The sequence below is a fragment of the Aphelocoma coerulescens genome, chromosome 6 (genome assembly GCF_041296385.1).
Source record: "Aphelocoma coerulescens isolate FSJ_1873_10779 chromosome 6, UR_Acoe_1.0, whole genome shotgun sequence".
Lineage (NCBI taxonomy): Eukaryota > Metazoa > Chordata > Aves > Passeriformes > Corvidae > Aphelocoma > Aphelocoma coerulescens.
In genome coordinates, this window is record NC_091020.1 from 8,147,734 (window position 1) to 8,165,828 (window position 18,095).

Here is an 18,095-nt window from a genome sequence, read left to right on the forward strand (position 1 = left end):
GGCTAGTTGGGGAGTTCTCCCCCATCCCTGGCCTTAAAATCCATGTGGCCTCACAGCTAAATTACAGTTCCAGACAATCAGTAATGTTTCTAAAATGCCTGGCTGTCTTGAGCATCCAGGCAGGGATTAGCCCAGAGGCATCTCTTAGTCTAATTGGATAATCTCCTTGTGCTGTAAAGGCAGCTAAGAATATGTCCCCCCCACCATTTTTCATATTATTTGCATGTATTTGGGTGACATAATTAGCAAAAAGCTCTAAGTAGCTGTTGATGCTAATTGCACGGCTGCATCTGGAAATACTTCTCTATTTTTGCTATGATTTCCCAATTTGAAAAAAAAACTGTCAGATTTTAAAGCAGTAGATTGCAGCACAGAGAAGAGAATGTGTGAACAGTCCCTTGGGACTTTGCTATTAAAAGAAGCTTTCACAGTTTATGCTTCAACTTTTGATTGCAAGGCATTACTCAATACACTGAAGTATCATTAATTCAGCAGATAGGAGAAAGAAAGCCCCTCCATTTTCATTTCTCTCATGTTAAATTCCTCATCTTAAAAAGTATTTTTTGTATTATTAGGGTGACCTTATTCCTGTGCTGGGGATGTGGTGTCAGGTGCCCTGCAGACTCTGTCCTCTTGAAGTAGAACTTAACACCCCTGTTCATACAGGCAATAAAGCCCCATCAGAGTCCATGCTGCTAAACAGCTCCCTTCATTGGGAAGAAATTGCAATGACTCCACAACAGTCACTTCTACATTTCATTTCTTTTCTGTACACCTCCCTAGGAAACTCTCAGAAACAATTCATACAGATTTGGGTATCCAATAAACTATCTCATTTAACAAAACCTGGAAAGCAATTTAAGGGATATGACTGTGTAAATTATATCTAGAAAATGCTTTTCTTATGTCTGAAAAGATTTTATTTTGCATGAAGGAATGCAAATTGTTCTGGACACTTTTTGTTTAGCAGCTGGCATATTTTGCTTATTTCTTTTAATTAGTGAGTGTTAGAAGTAACATTTTCCATTTTATTTTGTTGGTGTAATGCTAAAGCCTATGTAAAATAACTTATGCTGGAGTTTTAGTTCTTCTGCAGTATCAGGCCATGGTCCTTTTCCATCAGACCCTAAATCTGGCACTGTTGATGTGAGGCTTCTGCAGAGAAAGCCCTGCTCTGCCTTGCAGGCATTCTTTGATTCCTCACCCTGTGGCCCGCAGCTCCCTGCCGAGGGATCACACACTGGGATCAGTTGGCAGGTCAGGCTCTCCTCTTCCAGCCCCCAGCAGAGACCCTGGACACTCTCAGTAAGTACAGAAGAAGAAGCCGTGCAAGTTCTGGTGATTTAGCGTCTTGTTTAGGTGGCTTGAGGCATTTCAGGGAGGAAACAATCACTTTCCCCTGAAGGCACAGTACAGCATTTTTATGGGGTTAAACCCCATAGGCCGGGATTTAGCTGGGAGATAAGAGGGAGCAGCTTCTGTTTATGCCATGCAGCTGCTGAAATGAGCACACTGCTGGCTGGAGGCAGCAGCACAGCTGCTTTAAGTAGCTTATTGAATCTGAAGCTTTGCTGTTTACTGCTGCCCTTTTACTCCTTCTTAAAACACAGACAAAAAAATCGTGTGTGTTCTTACAGAATAAATACCTGTTCCACTCTTTCTCTAGGAAGAAGAAAATTGCTTGCTTCTGAAAAGCAACACGGGGAGTTTAATAAGCATGAAGACTTATCCCAGTTTTCCAGAGCCTGGACAGAGCAACCACCATTTGTGTAGGGAGAGGTTAAGCCCTTTCTTTGCCTTCAGGGGTAGGGAGTTCATACTCAGACACTGAATCACTTCCCACAGCTCCCCACATCACACTTACTGCTTCCCCAATACCATCCAGAACCCCAACATCATCCAGCCCTGGGCTCTGAGGGTGCTTGGGCAGAGCCAGCAGCGAGAGCAGGCCCATGAGAGGGTGCTGCAGCTCAGGTCAGCACTGCCCCTTAGGAATGGGCCCCTTTCCCCCATCCCATACCTTAGGGTAGAGTTTGCTTTGTTTTTTGCTTGCTTTCTTCTTTTTTTTAATGGCTCCCTCCCACTGATCTCATAGGAGGTAGTAGAGGATTTGGGAAGAACAGAGAAAGCCTGGAGCTGCAATTAGGGCACTGAGTGAGCATCTCTGAGCCCAGCCTTGGGCAGGCAGGGTGGAAGATACAGGAGGGAGGGTGGAAAGTCAGCACATTGAACTCCTGCTGTCCTTCACCCCCTCAGAGCACATAGGGAGCACAGTAGATGCTGAGAGGCCCCAGGCTGGTTCCAGTTTGTACTGACTGTGCAGAATCTGGATTAAGACCAGGTTTGTAAAAACAACTTCAAAGCACAAAGGTTTTACAGGGCAACCTCTTTTCCCTGCTCCTTTCCCTGTGTAGAGCCTGGAGAGTTGGGATCTCGCAGGCTGGTTTTTCACAGCCTTTGATACATGTGCATAAAATGCTGTAGTGCTGGTCAGTGCCTCATAGGCAAGCAAGAAAAAGGGAAAAAAAAGATTTCAATTATCTATAAAACTCAATAGAATAATTAAATCCCATGCTGCTGAGGCAATATAAAAGAAAAAAAAAATGTTGGCAGTCACCTGTACTTTATTTTAAAATGTGAAATTATTAAGTAGAGCATACCAGTTTGTTAAATTATTTTGCTATAGATATTCGTGTGCAATGTGAATTCAAATCCAAACAACTGCCTATTAAGGAGCCAGCAACAAAGCAGTTCCTGTATGAGCTTGTGAAAGAAGCCAGCCTTCATTTTAATTTTAGATATGGGCCTGGAAACATCATAAAACTTAAATGGAATAGTATAGAGTGAGTAATTGCAATCACACTGTAACTTTATCTAAAATTGAGGAACCATTTAAATATCTTTCCAGAGAACACCCCATTCTTTTGTAGAAATAAGGTTTCAACAGTGCAAATACTTTAATGAAAGCCCTTATTGAGAATTGAAATTAATTACTGAACTGCATAAAAGGACTTAAATGATTGAATTAATACCGTAGAAAATTTGTAATGTTAATTCAACATTGACTATGAGAAAAAAACCCTTCAAAGTCACTGTTTCAATGGGAATCTTCCATTGACTTCAGGAGGTCTGGGTAGGTCTTTGCTTGTAGCAGAGCAGGAAGGAAGGAAGGACTGAAAAAAGCCAAGCAGTGAAGGAGTACATCAGTGAGTAGGTTTCCTGAAGGTGATGTGGGAATGGGCTCCAGCTGTTGTTCTCCCTGTGCAGCACCAGCTCCTCAAGTCTCCCAGCACAAGGGCAGCTGGGCTTGGCTCTCCACTGGGTCCCACAGCAGATTCCAGCACGAGGAATTGGGGTTAATCACCTGGGCTGGAAGGGGATTGACTGGAAGCCTGTACACCAGCAGGTATAAATTACAGGCCTGAATAGTGTCAGGGTAGGGTCAGATTGAGCAGGGACCTGGCAGGCACTGAGCTGTTCTGGGGCCAATTGGCCTCACCCCAGGGCTTCCCCAGCTCCTGTGGGGCAAAACTGCCCTCAGGGGGAAGTGTCCAGCAAAGTGTAGCCCAGGTTGTGTCCCCGCTGCTGCAGGTGCAGCCTCTGTCTCAGGATATGCAGATTATGGGACCTCTTTGGCTCTAATGTCTCTGAGTGCCAAGGATTTATACATCCTGGCATCCCTCTGTACATAAACCCCATCACAGCACCAGCTATTGATGCAGCTTATCTGTTAGTTGAGGAAAAAATCTCTGTCCTTGAAGCACTTGTGACTGGAAAGTCACTGAGAAAGAAGTGACTCATCCAGAAATCCCCAAAACCTGCACATCCCAGCAGTACCCATCCCACCATGTTTGTAGGGCAGTCTATAAAAATGTCCTACACTGATTCCTGCTGTTTGTGATCAGGATGGTCATTAAAGACTCCCTGGGTGAAAGGGAAAAGGCCTTGGATGCAGTGAGAACTGTTAATCTCCCATCCCTAGGTGCTGCCATGAGCAGGCCTATGGTCTGGGAAGAGGCAGAGCTGGCCTAGGTAGATGGATGTACCAACAGGAGCACGAGGCAAGGGGTACTTAAAAATTAAACTTTTTTTTGCTCACCTAATTAAAAATGGCTGTGCTGTTCATTTAGTGTTTCTGGGATAGAACTTACATGATCTTCTTCAGGCTATTGTACAGCTTGAGACAGTTATAAAAGGAAGAAAGTGGCTATTCTGAATAGAAAAAGCTCCTAAACTCTAATTACTGCATCACCATTTAGATCTGGCAATTTAGCTACATATGTCATTGCAGTAACTCAAGAGCAGTTGCACAGTGTGCCCTGTTCATGTGCTAACTGCTGAAACTTCTGTCCTCTTCTCCTTGAATTTTCCCTTCCCTTTTGTTTAAGCTGGATTTGGTGTTTGGGTATTTTCAAACAGCTCCCATGAGCTCATACGCTTGGCAGAGTTAACCCTGCAGTGTATTCCTCATACTGTGTGTAGCCAGGCTTAAACTAATCAAGGGTGCTTTGGGGAAATAGAGGGAGCTTTAATCTGCTTTGTGGCCTAGGGTGAAGCAGCCCTAATGCTCTGCTCTCCTCCAGAGCTGCACAGTGACCTTTGGGAGGCTGAGCGCCTTCACAGGGTAACAATATGCTCAATATCCACACAGCTCCCGAGGCTACCGGGCAGAAACTGCCCTCCTTGCTCTTTCTTTGGATGGTCAGGAGGAAACTTCAGCACCCACTGTGTTGTTCCTGAACATGGTGTCTCAGAAAGGACAGCCCCCACAGCCAGACGAAGAAAGTAACACATTATGTTCTGGAGTGGATAGGGTCAGGCTTCTAGCACAAGCAGCCTGCTTCTCTGCTGGCTCAGAAGCTGCCAGACTGATAACAAATGACTAAGACAAAAGAGTAAATGACCCTTGTGCAGCTGGCCAGGTCCCTGGAAGATGGCTGTGTCCTTGCCTTCCCACAGCCAGCCTTGTGAGAGCTCCCATTTCAGACCATGGAGATTTTAGGATGCCGCAGGGTAAAGGCTTTGCAGAAATGACTGCTATTACTGTTCTGAATGTTGTTATTACTGCCATAATTATGATGATGGTAGGAGCCAAAAGCCCAAGAGATTAGCCCATTGATCCAATTTGAGGTAGCTTCTCGAATTTTCAAGCTATTTACATACAATGGACAAAAGAGAAAAAAGGAGAAGCTGGTTTATGAAATTGGATCAAGCAGTGTTTGAGCTGAATGCATTCCAGCTTGCAGCCAGTAGTGCTGTTACAGACTGGGGTGGGGGGAGGGGGGGAGCTTTGGTTAATTTTCTATCACTGTCCTGTAGCTGTTGTTCCTTGTATTAAATATAAGGAAAATTCTGTAGCATTTTCAAGTTAAACTTCTGTGTGGCAAACGTTTTATTGATGCAGAATTTGCTGGATGCCCTTATAGAGGTCCTTTTCAGTCTTGTAAGCACATTAAAATCTATTTTAGATAGCTTTATAGAGTGCTCAGATACCAGGAAAATTCCTCTTGGATCCCTTGGGGTGCAACTCCCTCGTTCTGCAGTGTCATCCTGTGGTGCATCGTTCTGCTGTATCACTGCAGACAAATCAATTCCCTGGCCCATTCCATTAACCCATGTGGCTCTGATACCTGGTGCTTCCTTAGCACGTGGAGAAGCTTTTCTTGCTCTTCTGGTGGTGCAAGAGGAGCTCCCTGGTAAGGACAGAACGTTCCAATGGTGAACAACACACAGGCAGCACTGCAGAGCTTGACTTGGTGTACTTAAACTCTGTTTGCACATTCATAAGCAAATACTACTGTAAATAATAGTTTAGATCTTCCGTAAACATTCACTGCCGTGGCCTAGAAGGAAAAATTGGTGCTCTGCACTTTAATATGCAGCTGTGGTAATTGAAAAGTGTGAAAGCAAAGAGTCTTGCTGGAATTGACATTGTGGGAAACATCAGGAGTATTCCTGAAGCTGATGGGAGGTAAAAGCTTTTGCAGTATAAGTGTGCCCTTGGGTTTGCTGGCAAAATGTTTGTCCACGCTCATGCTGGAAGTAATTGCTGACACTTGCAGCTCCACAGTATGCTAATAGTGCTTCCTTTCTAAGGTTATACATGAAACTGTCTGGAAATTAGTGGGGGAAGAACTGGGAGGATCTCTTACTTTTGCAGGAAGGTTTTCCTGAACTTACTTGTTATCCAAAGCTTTGGTTTTGCAAGGGATTTCAGCAAGTGTCCATGGGTATGTTCCGCTGTGCTTTGTTTCCACAGGCTTCTCTGAAAACTGTAGCTCTGTGGCTTTAGATAAAACATTAGAGCAACCCCGTTATTGCCATTCTAACACATGAAGACAGACCCTGAAAGCTATTCCAGTTCTGCTTGGGTAGCTTGAAGCAGTATATTATGCAAATCTGTACCTCCAGACTGCACTGCATTTGCCCTTTTTCGTCACTGGTGCCAGAATATTTGCCAAGAGCCATCTGAAGCTTTTCCTCCAGAGTGATTGGCTCTGAGTGTTCTATTTGGCACTGCTGTAAAGCACCACATTGACTAAAAAGTGTTTAGTGATTACAAGCTCTACATTAGTAAGGTAATGCAAAAAGATTAAGTTAGTGTCTATGTATCTGTCAGGATGAAGCAGAAATATTTAAGCATGGGTGAGTTATCATTGATAGACAAGGGAGAATAACGTGTGTAATTATAGCCATAACAGTTATGGAGAAATAACTCATTAATATTTTTCAAATAAGGGCTTTGGTGGGCACCTCATATCCAGCCTGGGTCAACCCACCAGAGAAAGCCAGATCTTGTTTTCTTCATTGGGTTTTTTTTTGTTAGTTTTTTTTAGGTTGTTTTTTGTTTGTTTGTTTTAGAGGGTACAGTGTGGTAATTCTCTGTCTGAATTAGTCCCAGTTATGGTATCAAATAGTCATTAGGTAAAATAGTTCAGACCTACATAAAATGTTGATTTTATGTAGAAGTTTGAGAAGTATAAATACATGATGTACAAGTACAATGAGATTTCCATTATATGAGTAATTAAGTATAGGTCAAGTTTTATTTTAAGTCATACGATAATTATTCTGGGAACATGAATGTATTTCCTTACAGTACAGTTAATAGAGCTGGATTCTATTACAGGTAATAGTTAAGCACAGTTTTTGAATTTTAAAATCTCAGAGAAGCCAAGAAATGAAAAAGTGTAACATAGTGTTCAAGTCCCAGGCAAAGCCTGCTGTTCAGTTCCTAGAATCACAGAATATCCTGAGCTGGAAGGGACCCACAAGGACCATCAAGTCCAGTTCCTGGCCCTGCACAGGACAACCCCAAGAGTCACACCCTGTGCCTTAGGGCATTGTCCAAACATGTCCTGAACTCTGGCTGGTTGGTGCAGTTGTGAAAGAAGCCATCACCAGATCTGTGTTGGAGCTGGCAGTTGCCATCTATTCCTTTGCTAACTCCAGATTAGAAAGATTGGAAAGAAAATAGTATATCAGGCTGTTAGAAAGCAACTTGTTCTTTTCATAATTAATACTGATGGGACACTGGTGTTCCTGCTGCCATTGGGCTTGTGGGACCCAGGAGAGCCTCAGGCCAGCTGGACAACACTGATCTAATATCCCTTCCTATAAAAATTCATCCCTGGTGCATCCCTTCTGGAGAACTTGGTATGGAATCTGTCACTACAGAATTCCAGTTGTTCATCAGTCTGATCCTGACAAAATATCTGGGGGTTGTTGCTGCATCTGTGTTTTATTGGCAGATCACTGAGATCCACAGATCCACAGAACACAGATCCAGTGGAGAAATCCAGAAACAAGCCTTTTGTTCTTCATGCTCCAGAAGCAAATATCTGGACCTGGAAATTATATTTGAGTTTCTTGCCAAGACCTAGCAATGCAGAGTTGGTTGGAAAACGTCTCACATGCCAAATGCTCCTAAGCCTTTCCTTTGGGAAATGATAGAGGTGATTAATTTAGGGTGAATTATGAGGAACTTGAAAAGCTAGAAGCATCTCTTTTCACTCTTGAGCTGCACATAAAGTCAGCCCAACTGTGTTTTAGCCAAAAGAATGTAACAATTTAATCAATCCTCCCTCTCAGCCACCGGTATAATTGCAGGCCAACCCAGAGCAGCCAGTCTTGAGACTTCAAATCTTCCTGCCAGCATAACTAGGCTGTGTGTCACAGAACACCCTCATGAGGAAAGGGAATATTCCCGTAAAGGTCTTGTGGGGCTGATCAAAGCAGATTTTTTCTGCCACTGCTGGTATGCACAAGTAAGCAACCTCTGTGCAGCTCTGCTGTGCTGTTGTAACTCATTCAGACACCTGGGATCTGCTCTGAGTTAATGGGAAAGGATTTTTTTCTGAGTTGAAGGATAATGTAAAGGATAAGGGTTATTTCTAAATTTTCCCAATCTATCTGTCATTTTCCTAGTTCAAGTTGTCTCCCTGTACCACTACAGCTGCTGTCCAGTTTTACAGTAAAATATTACTTATGGGCAAAAATTTAAAAGCATTATTTAGAAGGGTGTGTGTGCTTTCTTTGCCATCCTTTCAGGAGGCAAATGTGTGGCCAGTGGCTTGGGTTCAAGAAACATGGCCATGGCCTCCAGATTCCCTAAAACTCTCTCGGTGTGGCTGCTGATAGTGTTCTATTCCAACACATGCTCATGGGGATGAGCAGACCTCCTCCAGAAAAATGCAGCCTCCTGCACTGTAGTCAGTGCTGGATCAAATACACAACTGTTTCTAGAAATTTTGAATCCACTCAGTTAATTCCTGAGCTTTTTTCAACACAACTAAAGAAACAGCAATTTGTGCATGAAAGCAAGAAGAAAAGCGTGAAGGGAAAAAATAGAAGTCAATAAACTATATTGAATATGCACAGTTGGGGGGGGAAAAATATAGCAAATCTCTTCTCCCACCAAATGTAGACCTGTGAAAACTGTTTTTAAACCGGATGCAATGTTAGTAATCTAACTGCTGTTGTCCTCTTTATCCTGCAAAACGCTCCTGTCCATCGCAGAATGAGCTGGAATCAGTAGTTAAATCCTCTTTAAATAAGCAGCAGTTTCCAAATTGTTTTTGAGCTTAACACATGGCACGTGGGCCTTCCACAGCGCTCCTGCCTGGAAGGCATCTTTGGTAGGATCAAATGAACTATTCCAGCAGCGTTCCAGGACATAATTGCACTGTGAGGGCTCTGAACATCACTCTGGAAGAGCTGCCAGGATCACATCTGGTACCTGTTGGGGTGATGCTCAGATGCCTCTGATCTAACCCAGGTGTCAAAGCTGGGAGAATTCAGTCTGTAATGGATGAACTGTCTGGAGTTTAAAGTTTGGGGTTTGGATGGACTGCAGCTGTTGGGTGCCCTTCACCTCTCTCCTTCACACAAGACCATCAATTCTCGGCTGAAGAACAGCGCCTGTGCTTTTGTTTGTCGTGTTTAGCTGTGCAGGCTGCCAAAGGTTCTCATGGGAATGACCTTACAAACCCTTCAGTAATAAAATCCTGCAGAAAATCACAGCCCAACCCAGGATAACTGCTCATTTACATCCCAATACAAGGAGCAGCATTTGTGATTGCTGGCTTGTGTGCCATGGTGAATTCTTTTGGTTCTGAGCAGCGGAACGGCCAAGGATATGCACAGCAAGGCAGATGGGATTGATTCATTAGAGTTCAGTAGGTTATCATTACTGTAGGAATAGGTAATGACAGATATTCTAATTAGAAAAAAGGACTCAGTGGTTAGGGTAAATTACAGGCTAGAGCTGATTTGACCCCAATCAGTACAAATGCGGGTACAGTGCTCCATCATGCCGACAGCACCAATAGCATCAGGGTTCAAAAGCCATCTGTTCCTTCCAGCCTTTTCAAGAAGTATGCTCAAGGGTGTTTCTAGGACTGTGGTGTTTCAAACTTCAGTCTATCATACAAATGGGAGTGAGCTGGGCTTCTGCAGGGCAATCATTTTAGTTCTCCTTTAGGTCATTGTAATGTTTGGGTAAATTTTCACTCAGAATTGTCATAAATGTGTTAGCTGGAATCTTTAGCTAAGTATTCTTTCATATTCACTTGCAAGTAATAGAACTTACAGTTCACTCAGATGAATGCTTCATTACTCAAACTCATGCATTGGTTTGGGTGGTCTTGGACTTCAACAGGTGTTGGCATAGTAGCTTCCCCTCTGATCTCATATTTCCAGTCATTTTTGCAAGTCAAAGGACTGAAAAAAGAGTGTTTAAATAATTTCAAAGGAGATGATAACTTTGGGGCATAACTTCAAGGGAATGGAAAAGTGAATGGAGGCTTTTCACATCAACTACAGCAGATGCAGAAAGGGGGAAGGATGTCTAAAACAGCTGGATAAATAAGTGAAAGGGCTCACGACAAATCTGAGAAAACAGGGTATTTCAAGTTTTACCCACCTCTGTATTCAGCCCCTTCCCAGCTTTCAGGGGACAGTGTCCTGTTGCATTCTGACCTCTTAGCAAGGACTAAAGCAGCCTGGGTTCCTTTGTGCCTGGCTGTGGGGGGACATGAAATCAGGGATGTGATGCAGAACTGGGACTCCCAGCTGGAATCTCCCGGGGTCCTGAAAAACTGGAAGCAAGGAAGTGTTACAGTCTTGCAGTGGCTTTTGCAAGTCAAACTCAGAATGTTTCACTTTTATGAAAATGTGCAATTAGCAGTCAAGGTCTTGGTGATAATCAGAGACTTTGTGTTTAAGTATTCCACTTAGGGGTGGAGTCTTTAATTGCTAGTGGAAGTTATATAAGGAAGAACATATATTGAAAAGCCTGACAAACTCACTGTAAATTATTTGATAATGAAAATCTACTGCCATATAAACTGAAATAAGGGGGTTTTTGGGATCTATATGCTATTTTGGAGTATCAGGAATTTTAGAAGAGGAGTTTATTATTACCCAAATCCCACTTCTGTCGAAAAGGAAAAATAAATCAGTTCAGGAAGACTTTTTCATACAGTCCAAATGTGGAAGAAAATTTCTTGGGTAATGTATTGTATGACTTAGCATAATGTTAAATAATGCTAATAGAATGTTACTAATTAGACCTTATATGTTAGAATATAATATTTAATTGAGAATAAGAATAAATGTTTAATTAGAGAACAAGAGATACATTTTTTTGAAATATAACTTTGTAATTTTTTGTAATTTACGGCTTAAGAAACCTAACAGAAATACAAATAAGTAAAAATGCAATCAATACTTCATTAAAGAAGTGACAAGGTCCAAAATATAAACTGAGCAGTATTTGCTTATTCTGTGCAAGAGAAACCCCTCACTGGTACAACATTTATGTGGTTTTGATTCCAAAAATAGGGAAATAACCTTAGAGTAAGCTTTCCATATTAAAGCAGCTTTTTTCAGTTGATACATACTGGCAAAAAGTCTTATGAAAAACACAGCTTTTAAATGAAATAAGATATAGCAATGTGTAAGGTAGCCAACTCTAAAGTACATTGTAAAAACAGTTTGGGAAGATAAACTTCTTTTTTTGTTTGTTTGTTTCTTTTTTTTTTACCCTTTTTTTTTTTCTATGTAATTCTGCACTGTTCATCAATTTTTTCCTAAAAGGATTAGCTAAAGTGGAGTTTAGATTCCCTGCCCCACTTAGTTCAGTTCTTTAAATGTATAGATTGCTAATGCTTACCTCTTTGGTAGAGAGGTCTCTCCTCCTCAGTCAATTATTTTTCATACCCTTGGACCCTGCTCTGCCTAGGCAGCTGTAAAGGAACCCTTAAGCATCTCCAAATGATGCTAAAGTTGGACCTGGATCCCCTCCAGTGAGGAAAAACATTAAATTGAACTAGTTCTGTTTACTACAGCTGTATCCAAGGTCAAAATGCTCAAGAGAAAGGATGTTTCAGTCACAGCCACAGTTTAAAAGAGATTAGAAATAAATAATACAATCCTATGCTTAGTAACTGTTTAAATTCCACTGGCTTACAGTGACATGGAGGACTGAAAGTCTGGTGGGGCAGATTTCCCCTTGGCTGCTTTCCTTCACTCCTTCAAGTGTCACTTCTAACCTGTGGAACGCTTTGATGAAATCAAATTAAAAAGTCCCTTTCTGCTTTGGGCTGTGGTAGTTCAGGTTTTACCTCACACTTTACTTTTTATTATTGACAGCTCAATACCAACAAACCAACAATTATTATAATACCAACAAACAGGGCCTAACCAGTGGGGAATTCCTGTATCAAGCACATCACCTCTGTGAAAGGGGACAGGAGATTTGTATTTCCAAGGGGTGCTTTAATGCTGAGAACTCCCATTTCTGGGTGAGCAGCTTGGCAGACCTGGGTCTAAAGGGCCTCCTGGGCACAAACCACTCCCATGTTCCAGTCACTCCTGTTGCTACTCTGGGGACACCCCTGCAAGACAAATCTGCTGTCTGAAGTGTAACATCCAGAAATGTTGCATGCTTCTGAAGATTTGGCTTTGTGCCTTACTCAAGTTCATGCAGCAAATTTTATAGCAGAAGCAGGATGCAAAATTCTGGACCCCCAACTCTGTGGCCTTAACTCCAGTGCACCACAGGCCATTAATTTTAATGTGACAAAGGGCTCTTTGTCATAATGACAAGAAAAAAATGCAACTAAACAGCAGCATCCTGTCTACTGCTAGGCCATATTTTGTTATTGGAGTATTATGTTGACACAACACCTTTTATCCAGGATGGAAATCACCATATCACATATCTGGAGGCGTGACCTGCAGTGCAGGGAGTTTAGTTCTGAATCATTCTGTCTCTGCCCTGAGGTGAACAATCAGACTTTTAGCCTTACTTTAAGCATTTCTTGAACTGCTTGGACTAAAGGCTTTCTGTTCTGCTCTTGGAAGCATTAAAGTCACACATGAAAGGGAACCACAGATTAATTCCTGTTTCCTGCTTCTTGAAGGCTACTGTGAGAGCACAGAGACATTAGTTTACAAAGCTTTAGGATCATGTTTCCTCTTGTCATGGCTGCTTTTTGATCATAAAATCCATGTTGGTATTCCACCAATGGATTTGAACATATTGGGAATATATTTATTGGCAGTTAAACACGTGCTCATGCAATTTCCATGTATTAAAATTGGAAGGGAAGGGCAGGAGCAAGGCAGGGAGAAAAATTCTGTTGCTTTAAAAAGGTAAGAATGATTTAACACCTTGTTGGATGAACATGACAACAAAAGAAAAGAGCTGGGTTTCAGAGGTTTTTTGATCAGATTAAAAAGTTGTGGTAGGAATCTTTGCAAATATAGTTGGATAATAGAAAATCCATGAAAGAAGAATTCACTTAGAGGGAATATCTGTTAAATTACAGCTAATTAATTAAATAGGTCTTCAACAGCAGGTGTCACTGAAGCCTTAAGATTTAAGAGAGGATTTCGGAAGGCAGAGGAACTGAAGTAAGTGAGCCTTGGTGTCACTTTAACTTTGCTCCTACTTAAGCATGTACGTTACTTTTATTACTCTGAGAATCTCATCTCCTGAAGATGCAACAAATTGACTTTTTTTATTGCACTCATTACTGTTACATTTGACTCTAGCTTCACTAATTTATAACTGTGTTTTAAGTTTTTCTCCTTAAAATTGCCTTTCATATTTATAGCTCAACTTTATCAGCAAAAACGCATATAGGAGACATCGGGATAAAGATTATTCATATTAGTCTTTAATCTTCAGTCCCTGATTAGACTTCTCCTGTTCCATACAGCCCTCAGAGAGGAATGTGTTGTTGTAGCCTATTTAATGTAGCCACGTAACTACGGGTAGAGGCGCTTCCCTGTTCAGAGATCCTAGTGAGAAATGATGCTTAAAAGCCTCCTGCTCTCACAGAGCTGAGGATCAGTGAGAAGCTCTGTGGCCTTGAGGCATCCGTGGGGATGTGTGGCTCAGCTGGGAGCCTGTGTGGCTGCCCTGTCCCCGTGTGGGTCAGCCAGTGGCTGGGACTGGGCTGCAGCAGGCTCAGTTGCCCGCGGTTTGCAGCCTCGTGGTTGTTTTGCTGCCCCAGTGACCTCAATCACTGCAGGACCCAGATCTTCGCTCGCCCAGACAGGGCTGAGGGAAAGGTGTCAGCTGAGAACCCGGAGAAGGAGCGTCCTGAGTAAAGACAGGAGAGATTAGTCTCCACATTGTGTGAGAGTGATACTAAGCTGCTCAGTTGTCCCACTTTTCCAGGCCTTCTTAATAATGCTGCCAAAAATGGAAGGAAGCTTAATATCTGTGTTTGTAGTAGCCCTGACTGGTACAGCCCAGGACAAGGAAGTTGTGTGTAAGCAGGGTCAGACTGATTTTTCTGTGCCTGATTTTAACCTTCCCTTATACCCAGTCTGTTTCATCATCCTGTGTTAACATAATGCAAATGTAATTCTATTTTCTCGCAAGAAATTGACCCAGCCTCTCTGACTGCTCTAAAATAAAGTGAGGGGACAGTCACAATCAATTAGGGCCAGTGTGGATAAGCCCAAAAAATCCCTATGGATGCAGTTATAAAACATCTATATCTGATTATGTATGTTAGGCACTTGCATTTTTAAACACCTTTTGATTAGGGTGTGAGACACTGGGTTATCCAAGCTGAAACTTTCATGGAGGAAGCTTAGGAGAATGAAACTACGACTCTTCATTTCATGCCCTGTTGAGATGATTTGTATAAGAAAGTTTAGATAGTGGTACAAACATCATGTGCTATTCCTGTTAAAATGTATAATGTGAAAAGACTATTTTTTTCCTATTTTCATCTGCTTCTATTAAGCCACTGAAAAGAAGTTGGTTTCCCAAGCTCTTCTGTATACTTTCCTAACCCAAAATATCTGAAAGCACCACTATTCATAACAGTAATTCATTCCTGGTGCGTAAAAATAATGTGGAGCAAGGTCAGAGAAACTCCTCACATTAAAATCCTAGCCTGAAAGTGTAGGAATTGTAATGAGATGGTCTGAACCCGCAGGTAAATGTGCTGGACTTGGATGGGGTGAAGAGGGGAGAAAAAATCCCAGGGGAGGTAAAACCTCCTGCTCCGCCGTGTGAGCACAGCGGGATGTGGCACAAGAACTCCCACGTCCTGGGACGTGTTTGGCATCCCGTGGCTGAGCAGAGCTGCCCTTCTCTCTCCCTGTTCTCATCACCTCACGTGGCAGGGCTGGCTCTGGCTTTCTGGATAATCACACACTGCTTGCTCGCCCAGTGCAGCACAGGGAAGGCTGAGCTCTGCTTGACTAACGTGGATGAATAATGAATACTGTGCTGGAGATGTTCAGGCTCAGTTCCTACACACCTTGTAAATCATTGAAAGCTTTAGTAATGTTCCTGCTTTATTATAAAAATTCACCAAAGGACACTCTTGATGATTCACCTTAGAAATTTCTGAGCTGTTCTGCCTTGTGGAAGAAAATCTCGCTGCACTGAGCTGACAAGATTTCCTGGCACACACATAGGCTGTATTTCATACCTTTGGTTTAAGCTAAGTGATTGCAAATAATGAAGATTGTAGATACTGTTGCCTGTTGCTTGTGAACAGCCACAGGTTGAGAAGACTTCCAGTTCTTACCTGTGCTCTCCAGGGATCACTGGGAATACTCCTAGACAGACTCCATATAAACAAACAAGCAAAACCATATTTCAATTTATACTGTAATATTGTCACAGGTCCTGTAAGGTATTGTTGAAGAGTCTCATCATCTCAATTTTAGCTGTTGGCTTAATTGGTCAGCTCCAAATTGTTCCAAAGGAAAGAGTACTCTCAGGCACAGAAATAAATGGGATGGCATACAGATGCTGACAAGCTACTTAAACATGTCTGTGGAGTAAAACACAACTTCTGCAAAGAAATCAGAGTCAAAGAAGAGGCAGTAGGTCACAGTGACAGAAGAATTACTGAGGGAAATAAAGACACATTACAGCCTATACCATAGTCATTGTATAGGACAGCAATAAAAAAATCACAGCTCTGTTAACAGCACATGATGATAAGTAAGCAAAGACTGGAGCACAGTGTCTGCACCCAGAGGAAGGGATGTGCACTCCTGTGCTTGGAGCTCCTGAATAATGAATGCTGAGCCATTTAACTAGAGAATTTCTCCAAACCATTTCTTTTTCATGCAGTGTTTGTTAACTGGTGATAACACTGGCAGACACTGAGGAAGGAGTATCTGAATATATTCTTTTCCCTTGCTGCTGTTATTCTGCATTTGTTTTAGGCAAATGGCAATTTCAAGAAGCCATTGATGTTTTTTCAAATAAATAAACAATAGCCAAAGCAGAGTATTAAATGAAGCACATACTTTAAAATAAGTATTGATTACTGAGAATGCACATTTCAGAGCTGATCTGAGTGCTGCTATGTCCAGCTGCGACAGCTGTGCTATAAAGAGAGATTGTACCAAATTGCCAGTTGCCAAGCAGAGAAGCCGAGGTGGCCAGGACAGCAACAGCGGCTTCTATGTTTGTTTGGAGACTTGCCTCAGTTCCCAGCACTGCAGAACACTTCTCCAAAGCAAGGATGCTTTGCCTGTCCTAAATTTAATCTAGTGGAAGAAATCTTTTAGATTATAGCTGTGTCCTTTACTGACCCTCAGCTCTTACCAGTAGGTCGTGATGCCAATATCTTAATTTTTCATTTTATGCTGCTTGCTTTAACAATGTGTTCTTTGGCAGGCAGCCATGTCTACAGCACTCTGCTATTAAAATGTCTGCTCTCTACTGCAGCTGTCCATTTACTTTATGAACTGAGCAGCCAGTCGAATGTAATTTAAGAGAATAGGGATAAGTCATAGCTGAGGGCACAAAGTATCAGCTGTATGCAGGTCTGTCCTTCAGAGATTTTTGAACCTAACTTGTCATACTACATGTTTATTTTTTAATTAGTGCAAAACGTGAAAAGAATGACTTGTTGTGCTGCACACAGTGGGTGAATAAAACCAGTCCTGCCCCTGTGGAAATACTCTTGGTACCAGGAGCACTCAGGAGTGACACAGTTGACCGAGTGAACACAGAGCATAATACTTTTCCTACACAAATGTTATTACAGGTCTAGAGGGCAGACTAATTTGACTTTGTAATGGCATTAGCTTTAACATTTAAATAAAGATGGTCGATTCATAGGAGGCACTCTCATACTAGAACTAGACTGTAAGCTGGATTTTTACAGGAGAGACATTTCATAGAATGTCCCATTTGCCTATAACAATGGTCTTGAGAGAGGGTGGAGAGGGTGCTTGCTGAAGGCAAGGAAAGAAAAACAGCTACAGATACAACCTCAGCACTGGGTTGACATAATGTCTGGTAAACAAGGGAGGAATGGAACCAGAAATTAATGGATCGTAATTGATGTGCTGGCAATTAGAACTAATTGGCAGGCAGGGCAGTGGGGGGGGTGACTCTGCTCCTTAGGTTTTCTGGAGTGATTAAAAAGTGTGGGAAGTTGCTGTGGAGAAAGGCTGGGAGGATGGAAGGAATTTTGCTGTCATCTCTGTCATCTTCAGTATCCCTGGGATTTGGAGAAGCACACCTGCTTCCCCCACACCCTCCTCAAAACTGCATCATTATTGGGCCTGATCCAGGGATGCATATCGATTAGATAAGGCAGAGATAAGGAATGCTGAGATTGTGCTCTCATCTCCACCAGCAAACAAAATCTGGGATGACCTCTTCTTTCTTCTCTGCCTTATTTTACTTCTCTCAGCTCTTTTAAAAACTAGGCATTAGCAAGATGTGAGAGACTCTGTCTCAGTATTTCCATGAGCTGCTGGCCTGAGAAGCATCTCAGAGCAATGCCTGAAATGGCTCAGCAGTGGTGTCCCTTTGCCAAGTCTCTGAGTAGCCAATGGGACTGAGTGCTTGAGTTCATTCCTCCAAGAAGAAGCTGCCAAGGCTATCATATAGATAGCCATCATATATATGATGTATATTCTTACAGATATAAATAGATGTAAAAAATGGAGATAGGAAAATGAATGATAAAAACAAGCAGAAAACCAAAATATGGATGTAGCTTTCATCCTTAAGTACAAACAAGGAAGCACCAGATCTGTCATGATGACTTTTGCCCCTTCAGTAAGAAAAGAAACACCTTTGTAGACAG

General features: G+C 42.2%; 1 protein-coding gene across 2 annotated transcripts in view; it reads left to right on the top strand.

The window, feature by feature from the left end:
- The window catches only part of CCSER2 (coiled-coil serine rich protein 2), a 142,030-nt gene that overhangs the window by 50,215 nt on the left and 73,720 nt on the right, over positions 1-18,095 (top strand). Inside the window, exon 5 of one of the 2 annotated variants that reach the window (XR_011151645.1) lies at positions 1,667-1,689. The exons of the other annotated variant lie outside the window; for it this stretch is intronic. The gene's annotated coding sequence lies outside the window, so the exon portion shown is untranslated. Of the gene's footprint in view, positions 1-1,666; positions 1,690-18,095 lie in introns of those variants that run through there. 2 annotated transcript variants of the gene reach the window in all.